Raw genomic sequence first — 19,108 nt, forward strand, 5'->3', positions numbered from 1 at the left:
TAGCTGAGTGTGCAGAATCTGTCTCACTTGCTGGAACAGCAGGGAAGGAATCTGAGGCAGGTGCCATGGTTGTAGCACTGTCATACTGCACAAAAAAGGGTACCAGTGCTGGCTTGGCCAGTCTGGCACAATCAGGATTGTCCTTGGCTTGTCCTCTGATTTTTAGTAGAACCTTCAAGAGGAGGGGCAGAGGGGGAAATGCATAGACTGAGAGGCTTTCCCAGGTGAAGGACAGGGCATCCACTTTCCAAGCTTCGCTGTCGGGAGTTCTGGTGCAAAATTTGCTCAACTGATTGTTCTGAGGGGAAGCAAAAAGGTCGACCTCTGGTGTCCCTCACCTGTTCCTCAAAAGCTTGAATATTTTGGGTTCCAGTTTCCATTCGTGTGGGTCCATGAGATTTCTGCTTAGGTTGTCTGCCAGTGAATTTAGTTTGCCTGGCAGGAATTGAGCTTGTAAGCACACTTGGTTGCTCAAGGTTGTGTTCCACAGAATCATGGCTAGTCTGCAGAGTGGTTAGGAATGGGTTCCCCCCACTTGTTTATGTACCACATAACTGTGGTGTTGTCTGTCTTTACCAATAGTTGTCCTGGAAGAATAAGGCCTGTGAAGGCTGTGAGAGCATACTGTCCAGCTAACATTTCTTTTTGATTGATATGCAGGTGCATTTGCTTTAGGTTCCATTTGCCCTAAATACAATGCCCTGCCATGTGGGCCCCCCCCCCCCCATGCATAGTCTGATATGTCTGTTGTTAGGATTTGGGTGGCAGGGGCAGAGTGAAAGGGAGTCCTTTGTTGCAGTTGCAGGCCTCTGCCCACCAAAAGAACTCTGTCCTTAGGCAAGGAATGATAGGAATCATTGTTTCCAAGTCCTGAGAATGTTGACACCAGAGACGTTTTAGGTACCACTGAAGTTTCCTGATATGCAGTCTTGCATATGGAATTAGTAGAATGCAAGAGCCCATGAACTCTAGGGCTTGCAGTACCTTTCTTGCAGATAGCCAGGTTTTGGTGGCCAGTACACTGAAGTAGTTTGTCAAATAAATTTGTTTCTCTGGAGTGAGGAATGCCATCTGGGAAGTTGTGTTAAAGCTTGCTCCCAGGAATACACTCTTTTGGCTGGGTACCAGCTGTGATTTCTTTTCGCTGATGGTATACCCCAGTGAAGTTAGAAGTCTCTTTACAAAGGTCAGGTGCTGAAGTAGCAATTGCTGACTGTCCGCCTGAATCAGGCAATCATCCAAGTATGGGTAAATTTGAATTCTTCTCTGCCTGCAATACGCAATGGCTGAAGCTAGGCACTTTGTGAAAACCCTGGGCGCAGTAGATAAGCTAAAGGGGAGTGCAGAGAACTGATAATGCATAGAGCCTGCTCTGAAGCGTAGGTATTTCCTGCAAGATTCCCTTATGGGGATGTGTAGATAAGCTTCTTTTAAATCTAGGATTGCCAACCAGGAGTCCTTGCCTAGCATACGAAGCAGCTGCTGGAGAGTTAGCATTTTGAAAAGGTGTTGAGAATAGACAGATCCAGGATAGGACGTCAAGAGTTTTCTTTTCTGGGGACCAGAAACAGTCTGGAATAAAAACCTTGTCCTCTTTGTTTTGCTGGGACAGGTTGAATAACCTTGATACTGAGAAGAAAAAGTACTTACTTTTGGGCCTCTGCCCACTGGTTTGGGGGGAGGTCTGGTCATCTGCTTATGGATGGGAGTGAGTGGAACTGGAATCTGTATCCCTGGGAAACAATGTTTAAGACCCATTTGTCTTGGGTAATGTATTGCCAGTTTTTGGCATGTAGTGCTAGTTATCCTCCTAAAGGTGCAAATACTTGGCTTGGAGAGCCATTGTGCAATTTTACCATAGGATGGCAGCTTACTACTAACAGTTTTGGACATGGGAGCACTCCATTGCTTAGATCTGTGCATAACCTGATATTGAAGTCTTGGTGGTCTGCTGCCCCTGGGTTTGGACTGAGAAGGCCTGGAAGGGACTGGAAAAGACCAGTTTTTTGAAGGCCAATGCCTACTGAATCTAGGTGGCTGTACTTGTAAGAAATATATAACAGTTTGCATAGATTTAGCTTTCTCCTCCATTCTTTTGAGTAGCACATCTGCTTTATTACCAACTAGACGCTCTTGATTTAATAGTGCATCCAGTAATTTTGCTTTGACATGATCTGGCAAGTTCTGTTCCTTAAGCCAAGCATGTCTTCTAAGAAGAGACCCAATGACAGCAGCCCTGCAAGATGCTTCTAAAGCATCAAACCCACATTGCAAAGTATGTTTACCAGCTTGGATAGCAGAATGCATTAAACTCTTGTAAATCTTTGTGTTCTGCACAATCAGGAATCAACAACATTTTTTGTTTAATTAGCTCCATAACATGCTGCTGATACTTTAACATACGGAAATGGCAATTTAAAGCCCTAATGGCAAGTGTAGCAGAGGTGTGGCAATGCGGTTATCAAAGTTTATCCCATCTGTCTAAAGCCCTGGAATCCCTGTCCGAAGGGGTAGGATTTATGGCAGTTGTAACCTTAATGCCTTTAGGTCCCTGGGAAATGGTCTCTGGATCCACAGTAGGATTCCTAAAAAGAAATTTGTGGGAGTCAGGCACTCTGTAGTACCCGGCAGGTTTCCTGGGAGCTGAAGGCAAGGTATCAGGGGTAAGGCTGGATTCCAGGAAGACATCATTTACAATTTCCAGAACAGCAAGTACAGCTAGAGTCCTATGCTGAGGCAAGCTTAAAAATTCCCAGAGCCTCTTTCTGGACAGGGAGTAGTCCTGGCTCTCCCAGCGGAAATGCTCTCTAAGGGTATGTAGGGTTTCACCAAAGGAAAAATCTTCGGGAGGGGAAGCAGAAGGAATAGAATTCTCTGCATCAGAATCCTCATAAGTAGATAAGGGTATAGGTTCATAGGTTGGTACTAGGCTATCGGCCCTAGGGCCTATACAAGCCTAGCCATAACAATTCCATGGATATTTCTTCCCACAATATTTACTTCCCTAGACCCCTGTCTAGCAGGGCGACTGATGTGATCCCTGGGGTGAATTTCCTATCTCCCATCCAATCGGCAAGGTTCCTTTTGAAGAGGGCCAAGGAAGCACTCTGCTTGACATGTATGGGCAGTCTATTCCAGAATATGGGGAGTCTCTGGGTCAGGAACCTATCCCTCCAGCATGTTTTATTCATTGTGATGACAAGGTTTAGAGCCCTGGAGTGTCTGACTCTGAGGAACTGGGATTTCTTTAAGTGGAGCATGTCCAACAGCTCAGGGTTTGACATGGCCTTGTATGTTAAGTAGAGATTGCCTCTGAGTAGACGATATGCCACAGAGTATAGCTGGAGTTTTTTAGACAGTCAGCATAGGGCATCTGCTTTAGGCCTGTGATTCTTTTAGTGAGGTATTTCTGCGGCCTTTCCAGCAGTTGCAGATGTCTTGTGAGGTACATACCAAATGGGGCGTTGTACTCTATAATGGATCTAATGAGGGATGAGTACAGTGGGACAATGACCTCCTTTTTTCTCGATGAGAAGTCCTTAGTGATGAGGTGTGCCACATAGAAGGATTTTCTGACTGTTGTGGCAATGCGGTTATCAAAGTTGAGACCAATGTCCACCTGTGTCCCTAAGTCTCTCATCACACTTTCGGTGTTTACTGTACTGCCACCTATGTGGTAATTCATGGGTACATGGTTTTTCCCAAAGGGGATAACAAGAAGTTACGTATTCACCATAACGTTCGATGTATGTAGTCCATCTCGCCTCACATTCTTACCCGTGGGTTCGGAGCCAAATGTTGGCTCCAACTCGGCCATACTTTAGCTCTAAGTCTTTCAACTGGCTGGGCTAAGATGGTATCCCATGCTGCACTGCTCTCTATCTCCAGATCTAGTTTGCTGCAAGCACCACCACTCACACAACACTTAAGGAAGGAAGAACAAACCAAGAATGAAGGGAACTCTGAAACCAGGCCCAGGACTGGGAAGGTGGGGGGGGGGTAAGTAAGAATGTGAGGAGAGATTGACTACATACATCGAACGTTATGGTGAGTACATAACATCTTGATGTTATGTAGTCCAATCTCACTTACATTCTTACCCGTGGGACAGCGTCCCCAGCACCTAAATCCTGGGAAGCTCAGTGGAAAATACTCCTGAGTACTGTGGAACCAAAGGAAGACCTGCTTCTAGATACCACATCTAACTTGTAATGAGTAACAAAGGTGTGAGGAGAAGCCCAAGTAGCCGCAGCACAAATATCATCCATAGACAATCTGGCCTGCAAAGCTGTAGATGTAGATACAGACCGGGCAGAGTGAACCTTCACTCGGAACAGTAAATCTCTTCCCCCTGAAGTATAAATGAAAGAAATACAACTGGAAATCCACCTGGACAACGTGACTTTGGAAACAGGAGACCCAATTCTGTTTTCCGAAAATGAAACAAACAACTGATCAGATTTTCTGAGGTCCTTCGTTCTGTACAAATAAAATCGTAATTGTCTGTGCACATCCAACTGATGAAATTTGAATTCTGCCTTGTTTGAGAACTGAGGAAAAACCACTGGTAATTCAATGGATTGGTTAAGGTTACTAACTGACGCTACTTTGGGAAGAAAGGAAGGATTTGGTCTAAGAGATACCCTGTCCTTATGAAAAATCAAATAAGGTGGTTTAATTGATAAAGCTTGAAGTTCCGAAACACATCTGGCTGACGTGATGGCTACCAAAAAGACAGTCTTCCAAGTTAAGAATTTTAAATCACAAGTGGCTGCAGGCTCAAAGGGGGGTGAATTAAGACCCTGTAAAACAACGTTTAGGTCCCAAGGCATAACAGGTTCAGAGACAGGAGGGCGAAGCAACAAAATGCCTTTCAGGAAAGCTTTACAGAGTCTATGTGCCATTAGACTAGATTCGTCTGCGACGTGAAAGGTAGAAATCGTCGCCAACTGGACTTCAATGGTTGCGGCAGCTGATCCCTGGTTGAAAAGCATAGAAAGGAACTCCAATACTGACGGGATTGGAGATGTGTAAGAGTCAATCTGTTTGGCATGTGCCCAGATGGAAAATCTCTTCCATCTGCTGTAATAAATCTTCCTGGTCGAAGGCTTATGAGAGGAAGACAGAATATGAACCACCTCCGGCGAAAAATGGTGAAGCCTAACTAATAACGGAAGTGGAGTAGCCAAGTTGTCAACCGGAAGATCCGAAGAGAGGGTTGGAGCTGCCCTGACATGTGAGTCAGTAAGTCTGGTTGCAGGTCCAGAATCCAAGGAGCGTCCATGAGATAGGGATGGAGAAAAGGGAACCAAATTTGACTAGGCCAGCGTGGAGCAATCCGAATCATTTTGCTTCCCAAGGATTGCGCTTTCTGAATAACCTCTGACAGCAAAGGAAACGGAGGGAAGGCCTATAGTAGACCGGAGGGCCAATCGTGGACTAGAGTGTCCCTGGGTAACTCCCCCTGAGGGGGGATAAGGGTGAAGTAGCTGCTGTATTTGGCATTGAGGGGGCTGGCAAAAAGATCGCAGCAAGGCTGACCCCACCTGTGGAAAATCTGCTCCGCAACTTGACAGTTCAAAGACCACTCGTGAGGCATCAGAATAGCTCTACTTAACCTGTCTGCAATCACACTGGACTTCCCCGGAATGTGCGTTGCTACCAGAAAACCTTGGGAAGACACTGCCCACTGCCACACTCCCATGGCCTCTCTGCAAAGGGGGTATGACTTGGTTCCTCCCTGTTTGTTCAGATACCATACCACCTACATATTGTCTGAGTGGACTGCAATAGTCCCGAGAGGAAGAAAGCTCTGAAGTGCTTGCAACGCTAGTAGCGCTGCTCTCATCCCCAGGACATTGATATGCAGATGCATCTCGTGCTCTTGCCACGTGCCTTGGACTGTCCTGCCTAGATAATGCCCCCCCCCATCTGGGAGGCATCCATTGTCACCATGGCAACCGGAGGCGAAGGAACGAAGGGCTTTCCCGCAATGAGGTTGTCGGAGAGAAGCCACCAACTGAGATCCTGTTTGCACCTGTCTGTGAGTAGAATAGGGTGAGAAAGTGGAAGACGTTGAAGAGACCACTGGGCAAAGAGTAGCCACTGAAGGAGACTCGTATGTAACCTTGCCAGGGGGACTAACATAATCATAGCAAACATCGTCCCCAACAATTGAATGACCAATCTTGCCTTCACTCTTCTCAGAGGGAGCAAGGCATAAATCTGTTGCTGTAAGACTCTGATTCTTTCCTGTGGTAGAAACGCCCGCATGAGGACGGTGTCTAATTCGGCACCTATAAAAGTGACACGCTGAGAGGGCAACAAGACAGATTTTTCCCAGTTCAAGGTGATGCCCAACTGTTGACATAGGTTGATAGGAGCGTCTCTGGTCTGACGTAGAAGATGCCTGGTGGTAGCGGTAAGGAGCCAGTCATCCAGGTATGAAAACACTTGGAATCCCTGACGTCTCAAGTGAGCAGTCAACCACTGCCATGCATTTGGTAAACACCCTGGGGGCTGTGGTGAGACCAAAGGGCAGGGCTAGAAACTTAAAGTGACTGGCTCCCAGCCAGAAGCGTAGGTGACTTCTGGAGGCCCTGTCCATCTTTATGTGGTATTAAGCATCCTTGAGGTCGATGGAGAACATCCACACTTCTTTTCACAACAATGGGTGAATAGATTGCAACGTGACCATTCGGAACTTGGACTTTTGCACATGGGTGTTCAATCGGCTGAGATCCAAAATGGGTCTCAGGTCCCCTGTCTTTTTCAGCACCAAAAAGAATCTGGAGTAAGTCCCTAATCCGATCTGGTCTGAGGGGACATGTTGGATGGCTCCTTTTTCTAGCAGCTTTGAAACTTCTGAAGCTGAGGAATCCCTTTGACTGGGTGGAACATCCAGGATTTTCTTGATTGGAGGGGGAGTTGAGAAGGGAATAACATATCCTCCAGAAATTATTCGTAGAACCCATTGGTCCTGGGTGATATCTTGCCAGGCCTCCGAGTATAGTGAGATATAACCCCAGACTGGCTCCAGAAACGCACAGTTGGGCCTCCCATCAGGAGCGGCGGTAGGGAGAACCACAAAAGGAACTGCGGTCTCCCGAGTTATGAGGGCCTCCTCTGCCCATAGGGCAGCATCTACCTGAATAACCACCCCCTCTCCCCTGCCCCTCGAGGGGGGCTCACCTTGTGCATCGGGAAAAAACCTCTGTGATTTCTTGAACCACATCTTTCCACCCCTCTGGGCCTTGGGATAAGGCCTAGAGGGAAGGGAAAAACAGACTCCTACGGCAGACAGAGTTTTTCCCTCTTGCTCGCACCTAGTGAGTGTGTCTTTCACCTTGGTTCCGAACAAAGAGGAACCCTCAAATGGGGTGTCGGTGAATGTAAACTTGAAGGCCTCCGCGAAATGTCAAAGGCGCATCCAGGCATGTCTCCTAAGAGCGACTCCTGAACTTGCTGCCCTACTCTCTCCCTTGGCTGTGTGAGAGATCATCCTCATGGAGGAGTTTGCAATAGAATTGAGGGTAGACATCTGAGCACTGACCTTCTGAGCCACCGCCTCAGAAACGTTACCCGTTAAGAGCATCTCCAAGCTCATTTAGGAGATCTCTCTCCTAACAAATCATAAATCATTTCACAATAATCTGATTTATTTAACACAACCCAGGTGCCACCTTTATCTGCACATTTAAAGATAAATTCCCTTTTTATTTTTTTCATATATTTCAAAGCCATCCATTCATCTTTGTTTAAATTATAGTGTTTAGGTACATTCTTAAGACTCTCCATTAAAACTGTCATTTCTTTAAATATTATTTTGAAAAAAGTGGAAATAGCAGGTACCTTAATATTAGGTATAAATGTGCTATCAGATGCTAAATGTGGAATAGTCATTCTCCCATATCCAGTGAAAAACATTTAATCATTGTTGGTCTTACTAAATGTATTTTCATCTTCAAAATTCAAATCAGCATTTTCATAATCATAGATAGACAAATTTAATAAGTCATCATCCTCCTCAGTAATATCACATACAGAATTGTCACTTGCTCTATCAATGAAATTCACAGTATTGTCATTATAGAAAAAAACTCAAATATAATTTTCTCACAAACCTTTTGAGTTCAAAATATATATCACTCAGTGAGGGAAAAAAAGTTGGCACAAATTTACTGCCTTTAAACAACACTGACCTCATAGCATAATTCTCAATTAAATGAGATAAATTAACCAAGCATAAGTTATGTTCAAATGATGTACTTACTTGCTCATTCCTTAAAACGGTTCCTACCCTTTCGCCCATTTCTCCCTCGACCAGATTTATTGGTCTGAAAGGAAGCATCAGATGCAGAAACATTAGGAGAGCCGTTTATACAATCAATTTCACTTTGTCCATTATTTGTAAAATTAGCAAAAGTAACATTTTTAATAATATTGTTCCTTTCCCGTTCCCCTGAGGACGCTGAAGTGCTGCGCTGTGTTCGTGGGTTTCTTCTGACCTTTGATCTGCTACGTGATGTGTCACGCTGCCATGAAAATAAGACTCCACTTTCGTAGTCCTTCATGTCACGTAAAAGCTTGTTTCTTTTCCGTAGCAAAATATCTGCTTCTAATTTGGTGATTTTATCAGTGATTTTTGCAAACTGCATCTCAAAACAGGACTCCCCCACCACCTCGTCCTGTAGATGTAAAATCTCATTTTTTAATTTGTCATGCGCTCTCTGGTTCCATTTAATTAAGATACGGAGCCACTTGTTGGTACATTCAAGAGACGCTGCCTTCCATTCATCTAATAGGTCATGTTCCTCCTCAGCGAACTCGGCAGCAGGTAACTTATCTATACGTAAACCTCTAGGTGTCAGGTTTAGGTCTACATATTTTTCAGGAAGGCAAGTGTCTAAGAATAAGGCTATTTCCTTATTCATGAGTCTCTCCAAGGAGCCAAAACGGTCATCTACCTGCTTGTTAATGCCCACGTTCCATAAATCCAAATTAGAATTTGAAAACTTTTTCTCTCTTTCACTTACTACATCGGCAAAGCAGGAGGCTCCTGTTAAAGTATTTAATCCCAAAGCTCCGCTTGATTGAGTCATTATTACTAGATAGATGTTGGCAAAAAACGAACCAGAAATCCACAAACACTTTCGAAAACAGCAGCTGACAATAAAACACAAATCCAACCAACACCAAAACCAATAATGCGTTTTTATTGCGATCTGGTACCTCGGCCTTTCGCCTTCAAAGGATCACAAATGCAAAGTGCAACCAACTGTTTTTTATACGGAAAAAATTAAGTTGATCAGCACTGATTATTCAATTAACTCCATTAATTAATTCATTCATCATGTTTTAAAGTGCTTACACAGTATTTTTCTTATATATAAAAAAAATATCAAAATTAAAATACCTTCAAGTTAAATATGCTTATGCTATAAAGTCACACATTTTATTATTCAAATATATGAAACAAATATAATTTTTATAATTTTAATTGCTTTCAAATCACTTATGCTTTGGTTTTTAAAGTGAACAAATGCTATGAATTGCATGCATTTTTTTATATATTTTATATAAATTCTCCTACTATGTACCAAAGTGCACATGATTATTAATAAGACATTTACAATTCATCATATCAAAAATTAATAATCTATTATAATTTAAACATAAAATTCATGCTAATATGAACAATAACATTATCTCATAATGCTATGCAGTACATACATTTTATTTTATTCTTTAAATACTCAATTCTAAATTCAATCCATGTGGTTTTAGTGTCTTAAATTTCAAAATCATCCTCGTCTCCAATTCAAGTAATTTTTGAACAAAAACTCCCCCACCTTCACAATTAAATGGTTTACCCAAAACACAAAACTTTAAACTGCCAGGATCACCATTGTGTTTTTCCAAAAAATGCTTGGCCTCAGGACTAAATTCATTTTTGTTCCTAATATCTTTTAGATGTTCCAAGATACGAACACAAACCATTCTTTTTGTTTGTCCTATGTACCAAGTCTTGTGGCAAGAGCAACCTAGAATGTATACCACTCCCACTGATTTACAATTAAATCGATATCTGGCTGAGAAGGACACACCATTGATATTAGTTATGTTGCTGATTCTTCCACAAACACTACAGTGGCCACATGCATAGGTACCTACTATAGTATTTCTCTTTTCCTCTTCACCTTTATTAAAAAAGTTATAGTTTAATAACTCCTTCAAAATTTTCCCTCTTTTATAAGACAAAATTATATGTTTGGGAAACATGAAACCTATATTCTCATCCTCATATATCAGATACCAATACTTTCTCACAATATTACTTAGTTCTTTTGATAAAGGAGAATATTTAGTGACAAAAAATAATTTGAACTCATTGACCTGAGCTTCACCATTATTTCTTTCTCTCACTAGAGAATTTTTTCTTCCTCTCATTAAGAAATTTTGTTTCTCCTGTCTACCTTCATATTGTCTATGTTCAATGTGGTCTATAATTCCTAGTACTTTATTCTTAGATAGTAATAAATGGTCTTTATTATAACCTCTCTTAACTAATCTTGATTCAACATTCTTTAACTCATTATGCCTCTCATTAACATCACTGGTATGGTCATGAATTCTCTGAAATTCACCAAACGGTAATGACCATATCAAGTGTTCAGGATGCATGCTCTCTGCATGTAAAAACATATTTACAGAAGTCTCTTTCCTGAAAGGTCTATACCCTATTTTATCATATTCATGAAATAATGTTATATCTAAAAAGTTAATCTTATCTCTATTATATTCACAAGAAAAGTTTAGACCATGACCATTATTATTTAATTCCTCAAAAAATTCTAGAAATTCAGTTATTTCACCACTACATATCAGTAAAAGGTCATCAATAAACCGCTTATAGAATACTACATTTTTTTGATAAAAAGAAGTTAAATAAATATATAACTTCTCAAAGTATCCCATATACAGAATGGCATATGAGGGCGCAAAAGCAGCCCCCATAGCCGTCCCTTTAATCTGAAGGTGGAAGTCATTATTAAAACAAAAATAATTGTGAGAAAGACAAAATTCCAACATTTGTATCAAAAAAGTAGTTCTAGGACCGTCTCCCAACATATCCTGAACAGCTTCAAGCCCCCATCTTTTATTAATGTTAGTATATAATGCCTTCACATCTATAGTTACCCAATAATAACTGTTGTTCCATTTAACAAAGGTGTGAGGAGAAGCCCAAGTAGCCGCAGCACAAATATCATCCATAGACAATCTGGCCTGCAAAGCTGTAGATGTAGATACAGACCGGGCAGAGTGAACCTTCACTCGGAACAGTAAATCTCTTCCCCTGAAGTATAAATGAAAGAAATACAACTGGAAATCCACCTGGACGACGTGACTTTGGAAACAGGAGACCCAATTCTGTTTTCCGAAAATGAAACAAACAACTGATCAGATTTTCTGAGGTCCTTCATTCTGTACAAATAAAATCGTAATTGTCTGTGCACATCCAACTGATGGAATTTGAATTCTGCCTTGTTTGAGAACTGAGGAAAAACCACTGGTAATTCAATGGATTGGTTAAGGTTACTAACTGACGCTTCTTTGGGAAGAAAGGAAGGATTTGGTCTAAGAGATACCCTGTCCTTATGAAAAATCAAATAAGGTGGTTTAATTGATAAAGCTTGAAGTTCCGAAACACATCTGGCTGATGTGATGGCTACCAAAAAGACAGTCTTCCAAGTTAAGAATTTTAAATCACAAGTGGCTGCAGGCTCAAAGGGGAGTGAATTAAGACCCTGTAGAACAACGTTTAGGTCCCAAGGCATAACAGGTTCAGAGACAGGAGGGCGAAGCAACAAAATGCCTTTCAGGAAAGCTTTACAGAGTCTATGTGCCATTAGACTAGATTTGTCTGCGACGTGAAAGGTAGAAATCGCCGCCAACTGGACCTTAATGGTTGCGGCAGCTGATCCCTGGTTGAAAAGCATAGAAAGGAACTCCAATACTGACGGGATTGGAGCTGTGTAAGAGTCAATCTGTTTGGCATGTGCCCAGATGGAAAATCTCTTCCATCTGCTGTAATAAATCTTCCTGATGAGAGGAAGACAGAATATGAACCACCTCCGGCGAAAAATGGTGAAGCCTAACTAATGACGGAAGTGGAGTAGCCAAGCTGTCAACTGGAAGGTCCGAAGAGAGGGTTGGAGCTGCCTGACATGCGAGTCAGTAAGTCTGGTTGCAGGTCCAGAATCCAAGGAGCATCCATGAGATAGGGATGGAGAAAAGGGAACCAAATTTGACTAGGCCATCGTGGAGCAATCCAAATCATTTTGCTTCCCAAGGATTGCGCTTTCTGAATAACCTCTGACAGCAAAGGAAACGGAGGGAAGGCCTATAGTAGACCGGAGGGCCAATCGTGGACTAGAGTGTCCCTGGGTAACTCCCCCTGAGGGGGGATAAGGGTGAAGTAGCTGCTGTATTTGGCATTGAGGGGGCTGGCAAAAAGGTCGCAGAAAGGCTGACCCCACCTGTGGAAAATCTGCTCCGCAACTTGACAGTTCAAAGACCACTCGTGAGGCATCAGAATAGCTCTGCTTAGCCTGTCTGCAATCACACTGGACTTCCCCGGAATGTGCGTTGCTACCAGAAAACGTTGGGAAGACACTGCCCACTGCCACGCTCGCATGGCCTCTCTGCAAAGGGGGTATGACTTGGTTCCTCCCTGTTTGTTCAGATACCATACCACCTACATATTGTCCGAGTGGACTGCAATAGTCCCGAGAGGAAGAAAGCTCTGAAGTGCTTGCAACGCTAGTAGCACTGCTCTCATCCCCAGGACATTGATATGCAGATGCATCTCGTGCTCTTGCCACGTGCCTTGGACTGTCCTGCCTAGATAATGCCCCCCCACCCACCCCCCCCATCTGGGAGGCATCAGTTGTCACCATGGCAACTGGAGGCGAAGGAACGAAGGGCTTTCCCACAATGAGGTTGTCGGAGAGAAGCCACCAACTGAGATCCTGTTTGCACCTGTCTGTGAGTAGAACAGGGTGAGAAAGTGGAAGACGTTGAAGAGACCACTGGGCGAAGAGTAGCCACTGAAGGAGACTCGTACGTAACCTTGCCAGGGGGACTAACATAATCGTAGCAGCCATCATCCCCAACAATTGAATGACCAATCTTGCCTTCACTCTTCTCAGAGGGAGCAAGGCATAAATCTGTTGCTGTAAGACTCTGATTCTTTCCTGTGGTGGAAACGCCCGCATGAGGACGGTGTCTAATTCGGCACCTATAAAAGTGACACGCTGCGAGGGCAACAAGACAGATTTTTCCCAGTTCAAGGTGATGCCCAGCTGTTGACATAGGTTGATAGGAGCGTCTCTGGTCTGAAGTAGAAGATGCCTGGTGGTAGCGGTAAGGAGCCAGTCGTCCAGGTATGAAAACACTTGGAATCCCTGACGTCTCAAGTGAGCAGTCACCACTGCCATGCATTTGGTAAACACCCTGGGGGCTGTGGTGAGACCAAAGGGCAGGGCTAGAAACTGAAAGTGACTGGCTCCCAGCCAGAAGCGTAGGTGAATTCTGGATGCCCTGTCCATCTTTATGTGGTATTAAGCATCCTTGTGGTCGATGGAGAACATCCACACTTCTTTTCACAACAATGGGTGAATAGATTGCAACGTGACCATTCAGAACTTGGACTTTTGCACATGGGTGTTCAATCGGCTGAGATCCAAAATGGGTCTCAGGTCACCTGTCTTTTTCAGCACCAAAAAGAATCTGGAGTAAGTCCTTAATCTGATCTGGTCTGAGGGGACATGATGGATGGCTCCTTTTTCTAGCAGCTTTGAAACTTCTGAAGCTGAGGAATCCCTTTGACTGGGTGGAACATCCAGGATTTTCTTGATTGGAGGGGGAGTTGAGAAGGGAATGACATATCCTCCAGAAATTATTCGTAGAACCCATTGGTCCTGGGTGATATCTTGCCAGGCCTCCGAGTATAGTGAGATATAACCCCAGACTGGCTCCAGAAACGCACAGTTGGGCCTCCCATCAGGAGCGGCGGTAGGGAGAACCACAAAAGGAACTGCGGTCTCCCGAGTTATGAGGGACTCCTCTGCCCATAGGGCAGCATCTACCTGAATAACCACCCCTCTCCCCTGCCCCTCGAGGGGGGCTCACCTTGTGCATCGGGAAAAAACCTCTGTGATTTCTTGAACCACATCTTTCCACCCCTCTGGGCCTTGGGATAAGGCCTAGAGGGAAGGGAAAAACAGACTCCTACGGCAGACAGAGTTTTTCCCCCTTGCTCGCACCTAGTGAGAGTGTCTTTCACCTTGGTTCCGAACAAAGAGGAACCCTCAAATGGGGCATCGGTGAATGTAAACTTGAAGGCCTCCGCGAAATGTCAAAGGCGCATCCAGGCATGTCTACTAAGAGCGACTCCTGAACTTGCTGCCCTACTCTCTCCCTTGGCTGTGTGAGAGATCATCCTCATGGAGAAGTTTGCAATAGAATTGAGGGTAGACATCTGAGCACTGACCTTCTGAGCCACCACCTCAGAAACGTTACCCGTTAAGAGCATCTCCAAGCTCCTTTAGGAGATCTCTCTGGAGCAGTGTAAAGTGTGATAAGTAATTCAGTGTGTGCAAAGTAAAGGCCGCTGAAGAAAACGTACGCTTCCCGTACCGGTCCATAGACTCCTTGTTAGGGGGATGGACGGTGGAAGAAGTCTCAGCTAATTCCTTCTTGGTGGCAGCTGCCACCAACATGGCATCCACGGGGACTCCCTTGGATGGAAATTCCTTATCAGGAGGGGCAGACAAAAATTTATTGGGTCTCCTCAAGACTGGTTCCACAGAGTCAGGGGTTTCCCACACCCTTCGACAAACCAGATCCAGAAGCTCAAAGGGTGGAGACACCCAGGAGGCGGAGGGCTGAGCACCAAAGGCCTTCAGGAACACCGACTCCTCTTCGGAGGAGGCTTTGGATGGCCAGTCTCCTCTTTGCTTCAAAATCTCTAGGATGTCAGAGAAAAAAACATCCTCAGAGTCTGACTTAGGGGACCCCTCAGATTCTTCGAGGTCGCTGTCTAACGTGAGAGACTCATCTTGGGAATCTATGTGCTTCCTCTTGCACGTTCTCTTTCTGGGTGGCTCCTCAGGCAAAAACTCTGAGGGGGCCCTCAGAAATATGGGGACCACTCGTGGGGGTACCCTGAGGCCTTGGGGCTCCGCTGTCAAGAGATAGAGGGCGATCAGAGACCTGCACCGGTGCTGTAGGGGACAGAGTGACCGAACCTTATGATGCTGCTGATGACCTGGCCAGCACACTCCGCATGGCCTTGAAAGCTGGTCCTCCCAGGTCCAAAGATCGATCAGTCTCCGAAGCCGAGACAGGAGTCAGGCTTCCCCGCGCCGAAGCACTGAGAGGGAGACTAGGAGCAGAGAGATGTCCCGAAGCTTTTGATGGAGAAGACTTAAAGCTGGAAACACTCTCCAAACCCTCCTCGAAGGAGGGTTTCAGAAGTCCTTTCAAAATCAGTTTGTTCTTCCTTTCCTGAAGAACACGTGGGCTAAAAGCATGACAAAAACTACACGATTCCTGGAAGTGAATCGCTCCCTGACAGTACACACAGAGTGTCCATCAGTGATGGACATCTTATAACTACACTTGGTGCACTTCTTAAAGCCCGAGGGCTTATGCTCCTTAGTATCTTTAGACATAGTTACCACAAACACAGAGTAACTAACTCAACAACTAGACCAATGGTCAGTCACAAGCGCGGGAACAGAACAAAAACAGAAGACCACAAAGACCTTTAACTAAAACGGTCCTAGACACAAGTACAAGGGGGAGGACTAATTCCACTAATTTAAACGGTTTTAGCCCAAGGGAAAAGTTAGCACACAAGGAAAGCAAGGGGACAGACTGGGTCCTCTAACTGAAACGGGCCTAGCCCGTTGGAAACAGCTACTGGGATACCACAAGAACACGCTATAAGAAAAAACAACTTTTCCACAACACAGTTCAAGATACATAAATAGAGACACGGCCACTGCACAACGAATGTTGAAAACTCTAGCACTGTTCAAGGAAAAACAAACCAAAGGCAGGACACCAAAATAATCCACAGCAACACAAATTTATTGCAGACTTAGCGCTTTCACCTTACAAGGCATCATCAGAGTCAAAAAGCTGTTACAACAACCATCTTTTAAATGCTAAAGTCTATAAGCAATAAAATCATAAACCAATTAATTAATTAATTAAACCATCAAACATTAAAAACATTTAGACATTTAAAGATGCACTCATCCACCTTAAAGAGCCTTTGCAAAAAAATTTAAATAACACTTTAAGTACAACTGGTATTGTAAAACAGGTATAATAATTATCCTAACTTTTAAAATCCAAAATTATAACCAAACGCTTGTTTGATTATTTATAATTTTATGAATAACTATACTTGTTAATTAATTTTCCATTTACTAATCACATTGTTGAATAATCTTGTTCAAAAAGAAAAAGAAAAAAGAAATTAATTACTTGTAAAGGTGCTGAATAACAGAACCAAAGCAAATATTGTTGTTCAGAAACAATTAAAGTAATCTTATTTTAATGCTTGTAGTGCAATTGAATGTAAATAGATCCACTCCTACAGAACCTGGGATCTATGCACCAAGAGTGGTTTAATGGAAATGTAATCATTAAGCCCAGGGTAGGACATGGCATTTAACCGAAGCTGCCATTCCATCTCCTTTAAAGCTACCTTGTTCTTAATGTCACCACCACTATCTAAAGACACACTATCAATAACAAAAAACATGAATTTCTTAAAATTGTTACATTTGATACTATGGAGGTACAAAGCATTGTGGGAATCCTTATTCTTGATGGATCTGAGATGTTCAGGAATCCTATCTCTTAGTCTGCGGGTAGTCATCCCGACATAAAATGCCTCACAGGATGAACAAGTGGCCACATAAACTAGATTTCTAGTGTTGCAGTTGCAAATTCACGGGCAAGCCAAAGTATATTTATATCCGGAAACAACTACATAGGGGCCATCCGCTATATACCTACGGCACCTACAGCTTCCACATTTACCCATCCTCGACCTGCATTGATGTTTGTTCCTTTCAAACATATCTTTTAAGTTCTTACCCCTACTGTAAACTATCACCGGTTCTTTACCCACCACTTTCTTCAAATCGTTGTTTAAACAATAATCCCATACATTTCTCAAAACTGTACATAATTCCATGGATTTGTCGTTGTACTTCAGGATGAAACATGGACCCTTATCATTATTGTCTCTGCTGTTGTTATTATTGTTGTTGTTATTGTTCCCCCGTACCAGATCCACAACATTTAAGGATCCAATCTCAACTACACCATTGTCCCTCAGGATAGGAGCATAAATACTGCGTCTTTTTTTATAGATTTCTTTTTTCACACTTCGCAATAAACTAATCGGATAACCTCGTTCCATTAACAGTTCAAGATACACACACAAACAGCTATGAAAATAGGTTTTTTGCAAAAAACTTCACTGCTATAAAGAAGAAAGGGTACTTGGACACAGCCAAGAGTGAGACCACGTCCGAGCTACACGAGCGGCAAACGAGATCTGGGGATAGAGAGCAGTGCAGCATGGGATACCATCTTAGCCCAGTCAATTGAAAGACTTCGAGCTAAAGTATGGCCGAGTCGGAGCCGACATTCGGCTCCAAACCCACGGGTAAGAATGTAGGCGAGATTGGACTACAGAATATCTATACATTTCTTGGCATTAAGCTTGAGCCCATGGCTCTGGCACCAAGCATCTGTTTCTGGAAGGCCCTTTGGTAGAATATCCACATCATTTGGGGCTTCAATAATATCTGCCAGTTTGCAGTCATCTGCAAACTTTGTTAGTCAGAGTCGCTTAGTGTTGGCAAGTACTTCAGAGAAGTAGATGCCAAACAAGAGCAGTCCCAGGACTGAACCCTGAGGTACTCCGCTTGTCAACTGTCTAGAGCTGGATTTGGAGTCGGCTACTTTTACAGTCTGGGTTCTGTCACTAAGCCAGTTGGCAACCCATCGAGTGACGTAGGGATTTATGCCCAGTTTATCTATCATTCCAGAGTCCTGGAAATCAGAAGGATCAGAGTTATCAGATTCCTGATCAGAAGGATCAGAAAGAAAATCAGTTCTGCTTTTTTTGAGGGGGAAGGCTGACTTCCTCTAATTAAAATAATGAGGTCCTCAGCCATTCTAATCATTTATTTTTGTGGCATGTGGGCCTGAGAATGCGCTTTGGTCGTCGGTTTCCTAGGTGTAATGCGAACTTTAGGCCTGAGAAAGTCGGTATTTTTGGTTTGAAAGGAAGTCGTCGGTTTAATATGAAAATCGGAAGGCCAGAATACAACCTCAGAAGCCGGTGCCTGCACACCGGCTCCAGACCCATCCAAGGTAGAGACATCCACAGGTTCCACAGTCGAAGAAGCATCTTGCGGCATGCCGGACTCCAAATGGGTCTCAGTAGAGGCCTGCGAATCTGTAGAAGCTGGTATCAAGGGCTGCGAAAGCACCTCACTGAGTACCGGCGGACTGGCGACTAGCTTAACGTTAGCGTCATCGGCAGCCTTTGACCTATGCGTCGACGGCAGCCTTGGACCTATGCGGTCTGTGTCTGTCTTTATCCTTTCATTTTTTTTCAGAAGATCGGTAGTCTGATGGCTTACCGAAGCCATTTCGGAGTACGGAGATCAAGAGCAAAATAATTTAGCTACAAAAATTGCATGACGACGAATAGTTCGGGCGTTGAACAAGGCACAAAACCGACAGCAAGGGACATCGTGGTCTGGGCCTAAACAGGTGACGCAGTAAGAATGAAAATCTCTGAGAGGAATTTGCTTTTCAAAGGCTAGACCATTATTAATTTTTTCTGACATCGGTTAGAGCAAGAAAAAAGGATCCCCAACGGGGTACTTATCTTTTAGAAGACTTCAGGTCTGAAACTCAAAAACTGAAAATTTCAGGAGTCGGCTGACTGGCACTTGCCAACTGCTTCTGCTTCGGGCACTGCACGGCAAGAAAGACTGATATAATG

At 43.7% G+C, this 19,108-nt stretch overlaps 1 protein-coding gene across 7 annotated transcripts in view; it reads right to left on the minus strand.

Annotated features, from left to right (window-relative positions):
- The window catches only part of BRD9 (bromodomain containing 9), a 748,767-nt gene that overhangs the window by 658,842 nt on the left and 70,817 nt on the right, over window positions 1-19,108 (minus strand). The window lies entirely within an intron of this gene.

The sequence above is a fragment of the Protopterus annectens genome, chromosome 3.part0, assembly GCF_019279795.1.
Source record: "Protopterus annectens isolate FY-2018-M chromosome 3.part0, PAN1.0, whole genome shotgun sequence".
Classification (NCBI taxonomy): domain Eukaryota; kingdom Metazoa; phylum Chordata; order Ceratodontiformes; family Protopteridae; genus Protopterus; species Protopterus annectens.